Raw genomic sequence first — 18,605 nt, 5'->3', positions numbered from 1 at the left:
GAGTTGAAGAGGTGGAAAGCATGTTGATGGTGGAGCCTAAATATTTAAAAAGAGTACTTGACAACGAGGTTCTTTCTATTAAATGCTAGGAATTACTTTTCTCGCCTTCATCCTTTTCTTTCACTGCTTTGGTATTATTTTTCAGTGTTTTCACACACACACACATGAGGGACTGGGGTAGGGCACATGTGGGAGGATGTTATGGGCCAGCCTGGAATTGGTGCACACATTTCCACATCCATCCTAATAAGAGGCTGAGGAATGTAGTCTAATCACAAGCCCTGAGAGATCCAGCCAGGCTCTGCCCCAGGAAAAGTGCTGGAGCAAAGCTAGACAGCTCGCTAAGTGATATTTACTGCCGGCGACTGTGCCCACACTGGGCCAGAGGCGGGAAATACGAGGTGAAGTGAAACTGACAGTTTAGATCACTTCCTCTCAGGGCGTGTAACACAGTATGGTGGGGAATTCCTGCTAGTGGTGTGAACAGAGCTGAGAGAGTAGCAAGCCGGGGAACGCCTGTCCTCTGGGCTTAGGGAAGGTTTCACAGCCGGGTTGCGTTGGAGTGAGTCTGCAAAGGGTGAGTGCAGTGTTGTGAGGAGGGTAAAGGGATGGCGAGGATGAGTGAAGGAAGCCGCTGAGCTGGGAAAGGAGTGGCAAGCGTCCAATGCAAATGGGGGGTAGGGTGGGGCCATAGAGTGCTTTACAAAGATTGTGGTGGAAATGGGCTGTTGAGCATAGATGGTGGGGAATTACCCAGGGAACATGTCTTTGCTGAAGGTTGAGGTTCAGGGGAGCGACATGATTGGATCCATGTCATAGGCAGCAGGTTGTGGTGGTGTGTGGAAGATGGAGGGAACGGGGGAAACAGTGAGAGGCAGGGAGCCAGGTGAGGAACCTGCTCCCACATCCTGGGCAAGAGGTGTCAGAGCAGGTGTCCAGGAGGAGGTGGCTCAAGACTTCTCAAGGGGCTTGTTGGCCGATTGGATGTGGCAGGTGAGGGCCTTGGCCCTTTGATTCTCTCTCTATTTATGCTCTTAAAATTGATCATACCTTATTAGTTATTTCACTATTAATGAGTAAAAAAAGAAATGATTTTACATTTTTTGAAAACTATTGTCCCATTTTTACAGATGAATAAATCAAGGCACAGAGAAGTTACGGGACTTGGCCAAGGAGAGATACAGGTGGTGGAACAGAGATTCAAACTCAGGTAGTTTGGTTCCAGAAAAGTCTCCTTATTCACTCACCATGTATTTATTGAACACTTTTCTCCATTCTTGACTTTTCTGAATTTCTCCTTCTACTGAATCCAAGGGCTTTTATTTTATGTAACAAATAGATACTGGGCTGCTACTGTGTGGCAGTTTCTGGATTAATTTACTTCTGGTAAATTGTATTAATGTTGTATAGTACAAGCTTAAAAACAAGCTCTTGAAAATATGCCCATGCTCTGAAAAAAACCAGGCAAGGAATCTTCTGGGCATTCATTTAATTTGCCTTGTGCCTTCTGTCAGGATCTTCTGGTTGTCGATGCATGTGGGGAACCAAGTATACTTGCCACCAGTAGAGGGAGGAGCCAGAAGAGGTAAAAATCAGGCTTTTAGATGATGGAGTTAGAGTCTATGTAAATTCCAAAAGCTGGTTTCTTCCAGAACCTTGGGCCCGTGGAATTCATATTTGTAAAGCTGGGCATGCAAAATGATGTTATAGGAAGGTTCTCTTTGACCAAATCTGCATCATCCTTGCTCTGCTTCAAAATTACCTGATGTCTGCCATCTCATCTGAATGCTGGTCCTTTATGACAGAATATCTCCAAGCAATTATAATTGGTGATTTTCTTCTATTTCAGCTGTCAGCACGTTCTATTGTTGTTTTAACTGTGTCTCTGTCTTTAGATAATAAAAGCACAGAATGAAGGGACTGGGTATCTGTGGCCACATCTGTAATATGAGTTCTCTGTTCCCTGAGAACATTCAGCAAGTACTGGTGATAAATGTTCTGTACTTGGGGAAAACAGGTTCTTCCTACTATACTTTGAGGTATTTATCTCCATTTCATGGATGACAACTTCAACTTCCAAAGTCAGGAAATTCTCCTGGAGCACCAAGTGAAAGAAAGTGATGCTACAGGAGTGTTCCTCACCCAGCCTGTCCAACAATGATGATGCCTAATTTACCATTTAGCTTTGCAGCCTCTTACTCATCTAGTAGTTTCCCAAGTTGCCTTGGGTGATCCTTTCTATAGCTGGAGATGGAACTCCTATTAACAACTCCTAGGAACTCGTAGTAACAACTATTCAGCATCTTAATTTCTAGATTCCAATTTCCAGTGGGGTAAGTTGACTCTAACTTTTACCAACATATTTGGCCTCTAATACAGCAAAACTCTCAGAGAAAACTTTTCTATCCTCCCTTCCCCCTCAAAAGAATCAATAACATTTAAGGAAATGATAACATTATACTAGCTGCAATTATTACGAACTTTCACATCTTCTGATTTAAGCTAAAATTCCTCAAAATGTTAAATGACTAAAATGCTAGTGAGTATCTGGCCTCATTCCTCATTCTTGGTGCATCCATCTCTGAGTCTCACTTGTTCCAACCCAAGGTGCCCGCTGAATTTGGATTTCCTCCAAATGATTTGATATCGTGGCTGGGTGAGTTACTCTTCAGCTTGAGTCAGGGGGGAGGAATATTAACACAGGCCACCTGGTAGATTACCCCTTGGCAAACTCTGACTGCAGTGGACCAAATGGTATACTAGTGATATAAAAGTGTCATGGCACTTCTGTGGTGCGTGATGGAAACTGAGGGGTCATTCCTTCTCATCCTATAACTGGCCCCCATAGAAACACAATCATATTAATTCTGGAGAAGAACAAGGAGTGCCAGACTGTCCTCCACTGGGAAAGTGCTAATTTGTGCAGCTGAAGACTGCCAGTTTCAGGGTGGTGATTGACAGCTCTAAGCAGGAACAGTTTATCCAGAGGTGCAGGGCAGAGAAGACTATGAATCACTTACTTTCATAAAGCACTTAACTGTTTACACAGATCCAGGGAGGGGATTACACGGCAGGCGTCCAGGGAAGGAGGTTGAACAGCTAGAATGATCCCTTATTGCAGATCAAAGAAAGGAGGCCCAGACAATGGACTTGCTTCAAGTGGCTTGTCTGAGGCCACAACTAGGGAGAGGTGGCAAATCAGGGATGATGGTCCAGGCTTTCAAATGCAATGGGATCTAATCTATCTATGAGGGTCTCCAGGACTGGCTGCCATGTGTTCCTATAGGAAAGTGTCCTTGAACACTTCTGAGTGTGACAGGCTCCGTGGAAGAAAATGCCCATGACTTAGTTAGGTCACACATGTCATTCTTGAAGAAAATGTGCTTCAAAATTCCCATTGCTCCTCCTCCTTTGAGATGGAAACATGCTGAGGGAGATGAGGGAAGGTGTGAAGTGAGCACCCCAGGAGAGTCAATCACCAGGCTAAACTAAGGCAGATATGCCAATAGAATTCCAGTATGTTTGATTTCCATGTGAGATGCCCGGCTGCATTTTTCCATCACTCCTTATGGGCCTCTAAGGAGCTGTGAAAAGCACCTGGTCTCTAAGGACCAATATTCTGAAGTAAGCAGCTGGGAAAAATCCTTCTTTAATATGTCTTGAAATGAACTCATGATTGGACCAGAAATATATCTTCACTCAACATGAGCACGTCAATAAGCCAAAAAGCAGAAGTGCTTCCAAAGCACTTCAAGTGGGTATTTGATTAACATCTCACAGCCCACGGCAGCTCCAAAGCGCATTTGGAAATTCTCTGCGTCCAAGTTGAACAGAAACCCATGTGCCAGGCAAAACACGGGAGTGGGTCTCTGAACCGAAGCCGGAGCTTATGGCTTTACAAGGAGAATTTGCAGCAGGGGGCGGCAACTTCTGAAAAACAGGGAGTGGGTAGCTTTGTGATCCTTATTCTGGCAGGAACAGTGACAGCAGAGCCCTAGGGGGCCTGGCGATGCCCCCACATGTATTCCCTTGGGCACAGTATGGGCCATTGTGGGAAGGGGCCTATGGCGGGGATCAGGGAGACAGCTGGAGGGGATGGGTCTGGGTCTGTGGGCACCTACAAAGTGTCTGTTACTGATGCAAATGTCAGATTACAAACCTCAGCTCACCAGTACATCTCCAGCATCTTGTGTTGAATTTGGTGGCTCCCTATCTTCTTTCTTTTTTGTCTTCCTGCCACCTGTTTGTGGAAGACACTATTGGCTGTCAACTCATCAGCTACACCTTCCATTTTCTTTTGCTTACAGGACCACAGTGTATTCACCCTTTTCTGAGGGGCTCCCAGTAAGGGAGGCTAGGCCCTTCCCCACACTAGGGACAGAAACCTTAGTGGTGTCAGGGAATCATAGTGATCTCCCTCCATTACTAATAAACGAGAGAGTAGAATGATTACAATGTGGAGTGAGAGGGTTTGGAGACCAGTTAGGCCAGAGGGGGTCATATGTGGAAGGCATAGATGGCATGGCTTGGAAAGGTAGGTTAGATTCAACTTACAGTATGCTCTGAATGAGAGGTCAAGAAGTTTAGATTTTGTTCAGTGTTTGGGTTTAGAGAGTTTATTTGGGAGGTGATCACAGGGGAAATAGGGGAAGAAGTGGAGGAGTGAGACAGAGAATGGAGAGAAGCCAATGAAGCGTTTGTTAGTGGGTGATTTACTGCTGTGGGCACCTGGGGCTCAGTCCTGCGGGCCCTCTGAGAAACCGAGGAGCACACTTTACTTGACCTACTGAGGGATGAGGAGACTGAGCCATTCAACCAGTGACTCCTGGTCCACACTGGCTAAGGGCTACTCCAGGGGTGTCTACTTTTCCCAACCTCTGAGTTATACTTTTTGTAGAACAAGCTCTCTTGATGCTAGGGAAAACTTTCAGGAACAAAAGAGGAGAGAGAGTCCTTTAAGGTGAAGAATTGTCCCGGGAACTGTACCCCATAGCTACAGGTAAAATTGGGGGGGGGGTGAGGGAATGTGGGTCCAGGGAATCAATAGCATCCCCTACATTCAGTAATTAGTGGGAAACACATAAAATTTTTTAATTGCTAAAGACGTGATTAGATATTTCTTTGAAAAGACTTTTTTTCTGGAGACAGTGTATATGATAGGTAAAAGTTCACATTTTATTCAAAAGACATTTTTTGAGTCCTGTGCAATATGACAAGAGTATGGTAAAGAATAAATCTGTTGCCCTCAAGAAGCTCACTGTCTGGGAACTGGGGCTATTGCTGTCAGAAGATGAGGAATCTATGCTGCTGGTCAAGTGACATAATAAGTAAGTTCAAGCTGTGGCAGGGGATGGTAGAAAGGAGAAAATGGATGTGAGAGACACTGCAGAGATAAAATGAAGAGCTCTCGGTAGCTAGTTGGATGAAAGAGTTGAGAGTGGGGAAGGGTTCATAGATGACTGAAGTTTTGACAATGGCTATTTGAGAGTATCATGCTGTCAGAACAGAATCTTGCATGTTAGGGAGAAGAGCTATGTTGGAAGATGGTATCAAGGTTGGGAAAATGATCACCATGGATGACATCCATACAGGTCTGATTTCCAGCAGCCATTTATTAACAAACATTTTTTAGGGAGTCTAAGTCTACTGTGTCACAGGAATCATGCTGGTCACTGTATTGAAGTCTAGTTACAAAGACCAATGAAAAATGGCTTATGTCTTCAAGGGGCTTATGGACTCTGTGAAGGAGGTGCACATCCAGGTATGCTAGGAGCTCATGGGTAGACCTCTAGGGGAAGGAAGGAATGCTAAGGAAGGCATGAGATGACATTTGTGTGAAGGTTCTTTTGGGCAGATAACATACTTTTGTTGCAGAAGGCAATCCCTATGTATATAAATAGAACTATAGTTTGGATATATGAAGGACTGACCAAATGTTAAAGGATATTAATGTCTTACGGAAGCTTAAATTAAAGTGTGTAATGGACATGACATCAAATTTAAAATTTCTGTGACGACTAATAAAAAATCTTAACATCAAAACCATCTATTTCTTATCCTTATCTTTTCAGAGTGCCTGGGGATCCTGGGGGTCCCCAAGACCTTTCTGGAGGTCTGTGAGTCAAAACTATTCTGGTAGTAATATTAAGATGGTATCTGCCTTTTCACTTTCATTCTTTCACTGCTGTATGGTGGAGTTTTCCAGAACCTAAATGATGTGTGATGATATCATTTCTGCAGTGTAAAATGTACTTTTTTATTGTATTTGAAACATTTCTTTTTTATTTCTAATTAATTTCTAAGGTGCTATATATACAATATGGTAAATATTGATTGGTATAACCCACATAAACAAAAGCTCTTTGGGATTCTCAATAATTAGTAAGAGTGTATAGAAGTCCTAGGATCAACAAGTATTAGGACCACTGCTTTATAGATATTTATTGATTTGATTTGGAAAAATGCCCAAGGAACTTGCATTAAGGAATGTAGGCAGAAATGTCCCAATTAGTTGGATGAGGAAACCAAGGCAGAAAATCAGAGAATGATTGATTGATTGATTGATGATGCCAAGGATAGATGGAAAGATGGATGGCCTGGGAATTCATTTGAAGAAAACCGGTTTTGGGTACTGTGTTAGTCAGGGTTCTCTACAGAAACAGAACCATTGGAATGAGAGAGAGACAGGGAGAGAGAGAAAGAGAGAGACAGAGAGAGAGGCAGATTTATTATAAGGAATTGGCTCATGCAATTATGGAGGCTGAGAAGTCCAAGATCTGTAGTCAGCAAGCTGGGGACCCAGGAAAACCAATGGTATGGTTCCAGTCCAAAGGAGAAGAAGATCAAGGTCCCAGCTCAAAGACAGGCAGAGAGAGAGAGAGAGAGAATTCTCCTTCCTTGAGTCTTTTTGTTCTATTCAAGCCTTCAATGGATTGGATGAGGCCCACCCACATTGGGGAGGGCAATCTGGTTTACTCAGTCTACTGATTCAAATGTTAATCTCATGCAGAAATACCCTCACAGACACATACAGAATAATGTTTAAGCAAATTTATGGGCACCCTGTGGCCTAGTCAAATTGACACATAAAATTAACCACCACAGGGTGCTAACCCTGGGTGGGGGAAATGGAGACCCATCAGTAAGAAAATGGAGGACCTGGAGCGCAGAGGAAGACAAAGTACTGCACTTCCGGACTCCCTGGCTGTTCTCTGCCTAACCACAGGCCCTCACTGCTCCCTCAGCATGCCCGCAGATTCCATTTCCACGAGATCAAGCAAATGCCTTCTCATCCTCCTTTCTGCTTTTTGTCTCATCTCATCTTTGTAGGAATCGTTTTGGGCAAGGACCAAAGCTAATTCTACTTTCTGGACTGAGTTTACTTCATCTCAGCAACCATGAAGCATCAAGATGGTGTTCTCTCCCTACCCCCAACCCATATAAGGGCTGCACCCACATCCTTATAGAGGCAAAGAACACATATATTTCTCCAGCAATGTAGTAAATGTTAAAGCTTGTTTTATGAGGAAATCCTTAACTGTAATCTGATTCCCACATGATAACATATTGCAAATTACTAGTAAATGCTCTTTTCACTAATCTGCAAACTGATTCTTGCTCTCAACAAGTGAGTCATTAGTAGAAAAGAAAATGACCCTTCACATTTGGGAATGCCGTTAAATCCAGGTTTTAAATCAAAAAGTCCTTGATGACATTCATTTGGTGGGCTCAGCTCATGAATCCACACAGAGCAATAATCTGTGGTGCAAAAACCACTACTTGTGAATGATGCAGACAGAATTGTTCTTTACCCTCAGGACACACAGCTAGGTCGTACGGTCCTGGGTGGCCCAGAGGTGCTCAGAGTTCCCACCATTGCTGTAAACCCAAGTCTACCATCTCAAAGACACTGACCACCTAGTCCTTCTGCTAGCTGTCTGTCAAAATTTACCAAGGGCTCAGGCTTTTTCAGGGAGGGGTTTGTTACCATTAACAGGTAAACTCACAGTTGATGTATTAAAGGCAATGTGTAGTGATCTTCAAATTGTGTTCCATAGACCACACTAGATCTAGAAGGTTAGGAAAAAGTGTTTCATGGTAACATAACTTTTAAAAACTTTCTTTGGAGAGTCAGAATAATAACATTTTAAGTTTTGAAAAGACCTTCCACGAAGATGGCTATTTAGCTTACACGAATTTGATTAGGTGGCAGATACTGTAGGCCGGCTCACTCACCTTCCACTCCAACACCCGTTACAGTGTGCATGCCTCTGTTTTCTGAGAATGACATTTCCCAGGACTCCCTTGAAGGTCAGATGCAGACCTAGATGACCTAGATGCAACCTATCAGAAGTACGTCCATGGGACATGTGGTAGAGGAAGCGAGCTTGAAAGGGGAAAATTGCATCTCTTGGCAAGCGCAGTGCTGCAGGTGTCTGGTTTTCTTGAGGGGGCTATGGAGAAGTGCCTGGTATCCACCCTCAAGTGCCATAGGTGCCAAGTGGCAGGCGATGGCAATAATGGTGTTTCTGCCAGAAAAGCGTGCAGTGTGGTTGGGCATTGTTCTCTGTCTCTTATTGGCCCTGGCTGCATTGTTTTCGGTTGAGTAACATACAAGTCTGGCCTCCCAGGGTATAATAATAATAATTAATAATAATAATAATGATAAATTATCTTGCTACTTAAGCTAGCTAGAGGGAATCCAGATTGCAACTAAACCCTGACTATTACAACTACAGAAACAATTAGATATTTAAGGATATCCCATAAAACTAGTTGCTGGAGGAATCCAAGTTTGGAAATACTGTTCTTTAAAAAGAGGACTTGGGGAAATTCCAAACTTATTCTAAGGGAATATAAACTCTAAGGGTGGACGTTTCAGGTACTGTGCCGGGCAATGTCTGTCATGAGCGTGGAGGACAGAGGCTGTATATGCACCATGTTATTTGCTATCTCTGGACCAGAAACTTTTAAGGTATTTCCCAAGTCTACAATTTCATGAAAACATTGGCTGGACTAAGCATATGTTCTTTATCTCACATCCTGCTAGGTCCTCATGAGGTATTCCAAGGAAGTAAAGGGCTTGATTTCCCATTGGGGCTAACAAGAGGCTAGAGATTTATGTATGAAATCACCAGGGAATGCAAAATCATATAAAACTAAGTGTTACATTTTGAGGTTTAATATATCTAACTTATTAAACACATAAATCAAAAAGCGATTTTTCCATTATCTAGGATTTCTTTCTCTCAATTAGGGCTCTTTAGCCAAATTGGGTCCATAGGTATGTTTTGTTTTTCCCACACAGGGTTTAGTTTAAGTGAATTAGTTGACAACATTTTCAAAACTGGGAGATTTTTACCTTAAAAGTTAAAAGAGCTGGCAACTAAAGGCAGAGATTATGTTATTCTCTGATATGAAGACTGGTTTTTGTCTGTTTGTTTATTTTTTAGGGCCTAGAATTATTCTTCACAAGGTACACTATCTGGCTGGTTTTCTAAGTTCCCCAAATGCATCTATGTCCTTAAAAGAAGCTTGTTAAATTACTAGAAGGTGACTTACCTGATTTTCCATACCTGTGGGATGGGAAGAAGAAAGAGGAAGCAGCAGCAGACAGAGGAAGTCAGGCATGGAGATGGGGAATTTGAATTTGTCATTTGGTCTTTCTGGGAGCAATGTGCCCAGCTGGTAAAAGGCAGGGCTGGAAATACAACACGGGTGTTCTGACTGCCAGTGCAGCGTTCTGTATCCTTTATCCTGCCCCTTCTAAGGAAAGTGAAAACATACTGTTTACTACATGGGAGGGGAAAGGTCCAAAGGGTGACAGCAGGTCGACGGAAAGGTGGAGGTTGCATAGACTAAAGCTCCCTCCTTATCCAAAACTTTGTGACACCTCATTGTTTCTTACGGACATCTTCAATCAGACTTCTAACTCTGTTAGGTAACAACAGGAAGAGACTACTTTAAAGAATGGATTATGGGCTTGAATAAAAAATGGTTTCCTAAAAGAAGAAATTATTTGCTTGATTGCCACACGTAAAAATCTGGTAGAGTCCTGGTAGCCCCGTGGTTGCAAACTCTAATGCTTTCAGGAGCCAGGAAATACAACAGGTCAGTTGTATGTCTATTGGGTGCTGTGGTGACTGTGGGAAACTCCAGTTCATTTATCCTGTCTCAAAGGGAAGCCACAACTTAGCTTCAGCTTACCATTGATAGGTGAGAATGTGAATGTGGCACAATATTGGCCAAGATTCAAAATGTTCAAGAGAAGATGGAAATCTGGATTTTTATGTGAAATGTCCAGAGTAACAAAGATACAAATAAAATCTGTAAGCCACCAATTTGTAACCTCTGTTCAGAATCTTCACTCGATTAGGCTACTTATGAACAAACATAGAAATAGCAGAGAACTTCCCTTAACAAAATGTCTACTAACTGTAGATAAAATGTCAAAAATAATGCTTAAATATATAGTTAAGCTTTTGAAGAGTTAGATAAATCCCTAGAGTAGTGAGCGTACGAGCTGACAATGTGCCGCTCCTGGATTTGGGGATTTTCCAGTCTTAGAAACTAAAGGGTTTCTGCTCAATTGTTTGCTTTTAATTTAATGTTTTAAATTATGGTAAAATATAAATAACATAATATTTACCATCGTAACCATTTTTAAATGTGTAATTCAGGAGTGTTAAGTAGTTTCACAGTGTTGTGCAACCATCACCATTATCTATCTCTAGAACTTATTCATCAACCCAAACTGAAAGTCTATAGCCATTAAACAATGACTCCCCATTCCCTCCTCTTTCACTCTATCCCCTAGCCCCTGGCAACCACCATTCTACTCTATGGATCTATGAATTTGACTACTTTATGTATCTCATATAAGTAGAATCATACAGTATTTGTCCTTTTGTGACTGGCTTATTTCACTTAGCATAATGTCTTCAAGGCTCATCCACCTTGTAGCATGTGTCAGAATTTCCTATATTTTTAAGAATGCATAGTATTCATATATGTGTGTGTGTGTGTGTATCATATTTTGTTTATCCATTCATTCATCAATGGACACTTGGGTTGTTCCCACCTTTTGGCTATTGTGAATATTGCTGTTATGAATGAATACGTGTGTGCAAATATCACTTTAACTCCTTGCTTTCAACTCTTTTGGGTATACAGCTAGAAGTGGAATTGCTGGATCAAATGGTAATTCTATTTTTAATTTTTGAGGAACTGCCATACTGTTTTTCACAGTGGCTGCACCATTTTATACTCCCACCAGCAGTGCACAGGGGTCCCAGTTTGTCCACGGCCATGCAAACACTTATTGTTTTCTGTATTTTGCTTTACTTTGTTTTATAATAGCCACCTTAAGGGATGTGAAGTGAAGAGGCTTGAGTTTTAATGACCATTTAGGAATAGGAATTGAGATCTTGGGCCCACAAAAGGCTCAAAACCTCCTCTACAGGTAATATTCTTTTTTTTTTTTTTTTAAGATTTTATTTTTTTCCTTTTTCTCCCCAAAGGCCCCCAGTACATAGTTGTATGTTCTTTGTTGTGGGTCCTTCTAGTTGTGGCATGTGGGACGCTGCCTCAGCGTGGTTTGATGAGCAGTGCCGTGTCCGCGCTCAGGATTCAAACCAATGAAACACTGGGCCGCCTGCAGCGGAGCACGCGAACTTAACCACTCGGCCACGGGGCCAGCCCCTACAGGTAATATTCTTAAATGGCTAATCCCTCATTAAAAGGGAGAACTATAAAAAAAAATCTACCCATCAGCATAAGGATATGTCAAAGAAAACTGTCTACTTCAATCTGGACTCTGGTTGGAAAAATGTTCCCTAAGATACAGAAACCCTGAAGCTAAGAAATCAGTTAAAAAGCATACCCAAACCAGTAATAGAACTGGGATACTTGGCAATTCAATGAAAAACCTCTTTTCGGGGCTATAGCATTCACCAAGGATCACAGATCACTTCCACAGATAAAGCTCAGCTGAAGATACACACAAAATGCAAATTTGAGTCAAAAACTCAAAACACGTAATGATACAATCCACCATAAACAGAAGTCAATTGACCAAATAATTAACTTGATTTGATACTCCAGATATGCAGATAATACAACTCCCAGATAGAGGTTATAAAATAAGTATGGTCAAAATGACTAGGAACTTAGAAAGGAATCAAAAACATAAAAAAAGAACAAGGCCCTTGGGGAAAAAAGGCTGATGTGAAAAAGAATTTCTATAAATGAAAAGCCTAGTCACTGAAATTAAAAACGCAATTGACAGATTAAATAGTCACTGAAACAAAGCCAGAGAGAAATTTAATGCATGGCAAGATATATGTGATATATCCAGATCATAACGCAGAGAAAAGACAGATGAAAATTATGAAAAAGAGAGTAATGGCGGAGTGGAATGTTTGGACGCTCTCCTGCCAACAGCAATTATAAACTCTGGGAAAAGTGAACAAGCAACTGAGAGGTGAACAAAAGCTGGCAGGAGCTGGTGAGGATTTGATCCTTACTGAGTGAGATGCACATTTATATGGTTTTTCCCCTTAGGGTACTCCCATGTCCATCAGAGAGTGGCAGCTGGAGGTGAAGCAAAAAGTGGCAGAAAGGACTGAGGAATCAGAAGATGGAGTTTGGGTCTGCCAGAGAGGCCTAAAATTGAGGGGAGGGGCTTCCAGAAAGGAGGAAGCCACATAGATAGCCCCAAAATCTGTGTTGAAACGCCACTCAAATCATTGGCAGATCCCTAGACTACCCATGCATGGGATGAGACTCCAAGATGCCCAGGGAGAAAGCAACAGGTAGAAAGCCAAAAGAACTGAGCAAGGTTTCAACAGTTGCCTATTACAGACATAGTTTGGAATTCAAGCCCTGCCACGTTAAACAGATTTGAAAAAAGCTTTAAGCTTTTAAAATTAAAACCCAGAAGCTATGCCTTAAGACTTCAGACTAGAGGATTCAACCTAGGCTAGCAGCAAAATTGTAATAGAATCACCGTAACAAAGCCTAAAATCAAGCTTCATAAAATCAAGGTTATCTGTCAGTAAATTAACTGTCAAAAAGTCAACACTTTTCAGAGAAAAATGAATCCAGAGTCTCTACAAAGTGTCATCCACAACATCTACTATCAAACAAAAATTTGCTAGTCATTCAAACACACAGAGAAAAGTGACACATAGTCAAGAGAAAAGTCAATCATAGAAAGAGACCCATAGACCAACTAGATGTTGAAATTAAGACAGGTTTTTAACATAATTATGGTAAATATGTTAATGAACTTACAGTAAAGCACGGATATAATGGGTGAAGAGATGGGGAATTGTCAGGAGTGATAGGTAAATTGTAAAAAGAATCAAATTTAAATACTAGAACTGAAAAACACACTATTTGAAAAAAATTCATTTTCTGGGATTGACAAAATATTGAATACAACAAAAGAAAGGAGTAATGACCTTGAACACAGGTCAATAGAGATCATCTAAGCTGAAGGATAGAGAGAAAGAGATTATTTTAAATGAGCAGAGCCTCACTGAGCTGTGGCACTGTCTCAAGAAGACTAACTCACGTGAGAAAGAGAGGAGAGACAAAATGGGGATGGAAAAATATTGCAACTATATTGGTTGAAAGTTTTCTAAATTTTATTCAAAACAGCAACCCACACATCCATGAAACTCAGCAAACTGCAAGCAGGGTAAGTGCAAATAAACATGACCTAACCGCATTATAGTCAAATTGCTGAAAATCAAAGCAGAAGAGCAAATCTCAAAAGCATCAAAAGAAAGAAAACACAAGATATTAGGGAGAATAATTATATGAGTGATGAGTACTTCTCATAAAAAATGAGGCTAGAAGACGTTGAACTATATCTTTAAAGTGATGAAAGAAAAAATTGCCAATCCAAAATTCTATACACAGCAAAAATATTTTTTTTAAATGCAAGTGAAATGAAGACATGTTTAGATAAACAAAGGGTGAGGGAATTTGTGGCCAGCAGACCCACACTATGAGAAATTCTCAGAGATGTTTTTCAGGCTAAAGAAAAATAACACCAGATAGAAATTCAGAGCTACAGGGAGAAATGAAGAACATCAAAAATTGTAAATATTTTGGGCTGGCCCAGTGGTGCAGCAGTTAAGTTTGCACCTTCCACTTCTTCAGCCCGGGGTCCACCAGTTTGGATCCTGGGTGCAGACCTACGCACCACTTATCAAGCCTTGTTGTGGCAGACGTCCCACATATAAAACAGAGGAAGATAGGCACGGATGTTAGCTCAGGGCCAGTCTTCCTCAGCAAAAAGAAGAGGATTGGTGGCAGATGTTAGCTCAGGGCTAATCTTCCTCAAAAAAGAGTATGAAAAAAATTGTAAATATTTGAGTAAATACAAAAGATATAGAAGACTGTCAAAATTAACATCTGTCCTTCAAAACACATCATTAGGAAAATAAAAGCAAGTCATGGGATAGTAGAAAGTGTTTGCCCCCTTGGGACCTGCTGCCACCGTTTTCACTGCCACCACTCTGGAGAGATTGCCTGGAGCTGGGTGCTAGGAACAGTGAGAAGAAAAACAATGGGAGATTTTCTCTCCAGAGCTTCCTTTTGCTCTTTAAGCCAGCGTTAAGGGTGTCTCCTGGAGCTCTCTCTGTGCATCCTGGTTCCCACATCTAGGTTTCAGGCTGCCTCGTGTTCAGGCCAGGGGACACAGGAGGAAAAACGTGAAACTCACCACCAGTTCAGTGGTACTTTGAACTCTGGTCTTATTTCTCAATCTATCCACTACTTTTCAGAGTCCTCAGATAGCTGGTCCAGGTTTTGGAGCTGCATTCAGTGAGACAGACAGGTTGGATAGAGTGTGCTCAACCATTGTTGGAGGAGGTCATCGAGAGGGGGTGACCATCCATGGACACATGACCTGGACTTGGGTAATCAGAGGCTCCTTACACTCTTCCCTGTCCTTGGATTGTACATTTTGCCCACTATTCCCATGCTAGGAGCCACTTCAAGGGCGCAGCCTTGAAACAGTAATCTGTTATTGAGACCATCTGAACAGTATATGTGACTGAACACCATTAAGGCCTCTATATAAACCCTTAGGATTCTGGTGGTTGGGTGTGGAGACTTCCTTGTTTTTGTATCTGTGCAAGACAAGCCTCACGTGTAAATGCTCTTGCTTATTAAAACTGCTACCTACCGATCTGGAGTGGTCTGCCTCTTTCTCTGCTCTCTCCTTGCCCTCTGTGTTTGGGGGCCAGTGTTGAATTTTACCTTGGGAACTCCCAAGGTTTTTTGAACCAATGTCCATCTTACCCAGAATCAAAAACCATGACTTAAGTTTTGAGCATGTTAAGCCTGAGCTACTTGTTGTACGTCTAGGTGGCAATATGTGTCTGGAATCTAGAAGCAAGATTTGGGCTAAAAATAAACATTTAAGTCTTCAATGTATAGGAGCTTCCAGTCACAGGCCTGGAGGAGAGCAAACAGGAAGAGCGCGTACAATCAGCAAAATGGACAGAGAAGAGAAGCCTGGGGACCATCAACATGGAAGAAGTGAGGACAGGAAGAGGGGCCAGAACATAGGGGTCAGACAGGCTGAAGGAAAACCAGGATGCTGGGGTCAAGTCTCCACCAGCTCTCTCCTGGACTGCGTGCGTACCGGTGCATATCAGAGTGTTTCCAGTGTTCCCAGTTCTTTGTGTATCAGCCCCTGCATCAGAATCACCTGGGGGGAGCGGTGATAAATGCGTGCTTTCTCAGGCCATACTCCAAACTGATTCGATTAGAATCATAAGTGGCAGGGCCTGCCTGCCTGCGTTTTTAACTAGCTTTCCAGGGATTTCTTATGAACAGTTAAGAGAACCACTGCCCTAGGCCTAAAGAGTGTGGAAACACCCCTGAGCCTGTCACTCGCATAAAGAGAAGGTGGTGAACAAGTGGAAAGGAAAGAGAAAAGGAGGAGAAGGAAGAGCTAAAAAGGGAAAAAAAGAGATTCCCAAAGTTTGGTGAGTGATATGGAAGGAGGAGAAGGAGGAAAGAGACCATTTATCTTCATTATTCCAGACCTCAGGCAGACACTCTTGGAGCAGCTGCATTGAGTTCATCTTGAGAGCTTTGTGTTTGAAGCCCATTAAGAGCCCAACACAAGCCTACGAGGCCCCAGGATGACTGACGGGACAGTAAGCCTTGGGTGGAGTGCAGCCAAGCAGTGTACGGGATATGGTGATGAACATGATGGGTGATGAGCAATTCGGCTGACACTGTCCTTCTTTAAACAGCATCCGCTGGTAAGGGAGTCCTGTAACTTTTACATGACTCAACCAACCTAGGTTAACTGGTGCATTTTATGCCAAATCCAGTAGTCATGTTTTATGCTGTGCTGCTCTAGCCAAACAACATCTGTTTGGATAAGGGGATGAATCTTGCTGAGATGCAAACTCACACACACCCCTTTCTCCCCCAGCCTCCCTACTAAACAGTAAATTTAAGAAATCTCTTAAAAATGTCCAAAAGCTAATGTCAATAGAAACCACACTAGATGAAAGGAAATTCATCACCCAAAGTGCTTGGAGAAGAAGCACTTGACCTCTTTTCCATCTCCTAAGGATCAGCGCAATGCCAAGTTTTCTTGGCCTTCACTTATTTTCTTCCCAACCTTGATTCTTCCCTGTGAGTGACTCAAACAGTGACTGTGTCTCTTTGTATTCCAAGCTCCCAGCACAGGGCCTGGCACACACTAGGAGTTCAACGTTTGTTAAACTTAGTGCGCTTAACTTCGAGTCTAGCATCAATTTGACGTGCATTCTTGCTAATGTCTTCTACATTTCTTTTTCCTTCATTCCAAATTTCTCCTATTCTTCTTTTTATTCCTTTCTTCTCATTCCCCTTTTTTGTCTGTTTTCCTCTCTCCTCCAGTGCCCAGTTATTGCCAGAAGAGGATAAAGTTGGGAACCAGAGTGTGAAGAAAGTGAATTCCTCCATCTCTCTTCTTTCATTTTTGGTCCCCTCTCTGCATCCTCTGGGATTCTCCTCCTTCATCCCAAGCCCTCTATGTTGAAACACTAACATGGAGAATGCAGTGTCATTCAAGTAATAGAAATAAAAGCTATTTCTCATTTCTTATTAATCTCGTCTTTAGTGATTCTTAGTTTTGAGTAAAAAACTCCTCTACAGCCAAAAACACAACTTCATACCAAGATGCAGCATGATCCATTTAATATACCTAAGCTTTCAGTATTCGTAATTAGGGAATGCACTAACATTATAAAGAATTGTTATATGTTCATCCACATTTGGCAGACGGTCTGATGTCCTGAGAACTCAAGAGATTTGACCAAAGTCTCCTCCATAAGATAAATTTGCCAGATCTTCTATTGAATAATGAACAAATGCTTATGGAGAACAACTGTGCCAGAAATTACTGAGATTATGGGTTCACATATACGTACTTTAAGTAACACTTAAAGACGTTTGATTTACTTGAGTCCCTTATTCTTTTGACTCACTGTCCTCTCATCAGCAGTTCACATGTTCTGAATAATCTAGGCCCTTGGGCCATCTGGAGATTTGCTGGTTGATAGCAACCACTCCTGGCACTAGAAGGGGGAGGATGAAAATTCAGGTCAGCATATTTTCCTTTCTGAAAGTGTTACTGCTCCAGGTTCGTTTTTGCCCACTGCCTAGAAAGCCATACACCGAGACGACGAGATTGCAGAGAGAGAGAGTTTAATCACAAGGCAGCCATGCGAGGAAGCGAGAGTCTCAAATCCGCTTCCCTGAAAATAGGGACTCAGGTATATTTATGGGATAGGGGGCAAGGTGGTCTGAAATGTGGAGACAGATGATTGGAGGTGAGGAGAGGTAATTGATGATCCGCGCAAGTGTAGTCAGACTTCACTCCTCTTCACAGGACGCGTGCTCACAAAATGGTGGCATTAGCATGATCTGAGGGTGGAGTTTTTAGCCTCTTGATGTCAAAAGGTTGCCTATAAGACATCTGTGCAGGTCCAGTTGATGAGTTGGTGATCTCAATCAGCCTGAAGTGGACAAGGAGTTCTAATTCCTGACAAACAGCTCACACACCCATTACCATGGTGACCCAGGCTCCAGGGAGATGTTATCTACAGGAGCCTAGTGGGAGTCAGACAGCATGTTGCCTAAGCAGCACAGTTTACAATGGGCAGGTTAAAGAGCTAAAGGCTATAATCAGTAATTGCAAAAAGGAAAAAAAATTTAGTTCCTAGCTACTTAATCACCAGTGGCTGTTTGCTGGTTTCAAAAGCAACTTTCGTAAAAGCTGAGCTTCTGCTGGAACTATACTACTTTTCAGGAAGAAAGAAAGTAGGAGTGGAAGAAGGAAACCAACATTGTCGTACCCCTTCTATATACTACTCACCTTTTGAGTGTTAACTCATTTAATTCTCACAAAAACACTGTAAGTGAGGAGTTATTATCTTCATACCACAGATAAAGGAATAGGAGCTCAGAGAGTTCAAGTTAACTTGCGCAAGGCCACAGAGCTAGAGAGTGGTGAAGCTGGGATTCAGACCCGAGCCTGGCTACGTCCAAAACCCACATGCTTTCTAGCACACTCTACTCTGTCT

The 18,605-nt window shown here is 42.1% G+C and overlaps 1 long non-coding RNA gene across 1 annotated transcript; it reads left to right on the top strand.

Moving 5' to 3' along the window:
* Positions 1–500: 500 nt before the first annotated feature.
* On the top strand, positions 501–17,093 carry LOC124240622 (uncharacterized). The gene is made up of 3 exons (XR_006888959.1): positions 501–577; positions 1,131–1,210; positions 16,918–17,093. It is a non-coding gene; the product is annotated as an uncharacterized LOC124240622 (long non-coding RNA).
* Positions 17,094–18,605: the final 1,512 nt, after the last annotated feature.

The sequence above is a fragment of the Equus quagga genome, chromosome 6 (assembly GCF_021613505.1).
Source record: "Equus quagga isolate Etosha38 chromosome 6, UCLA_HA_Equagga_1.0, whole genome shotgun sequence".
Taxonomy (NCBI): Eukaryota; Metazoa; Chordata; class Mammalia; order Perissodactyla; family Equidae; genus Equus; species Equus quagga.
Note: the sequence above shows the minus strand (reverse complement) of the source record. Positions and strands in the feature narration are given on the sequence as shown.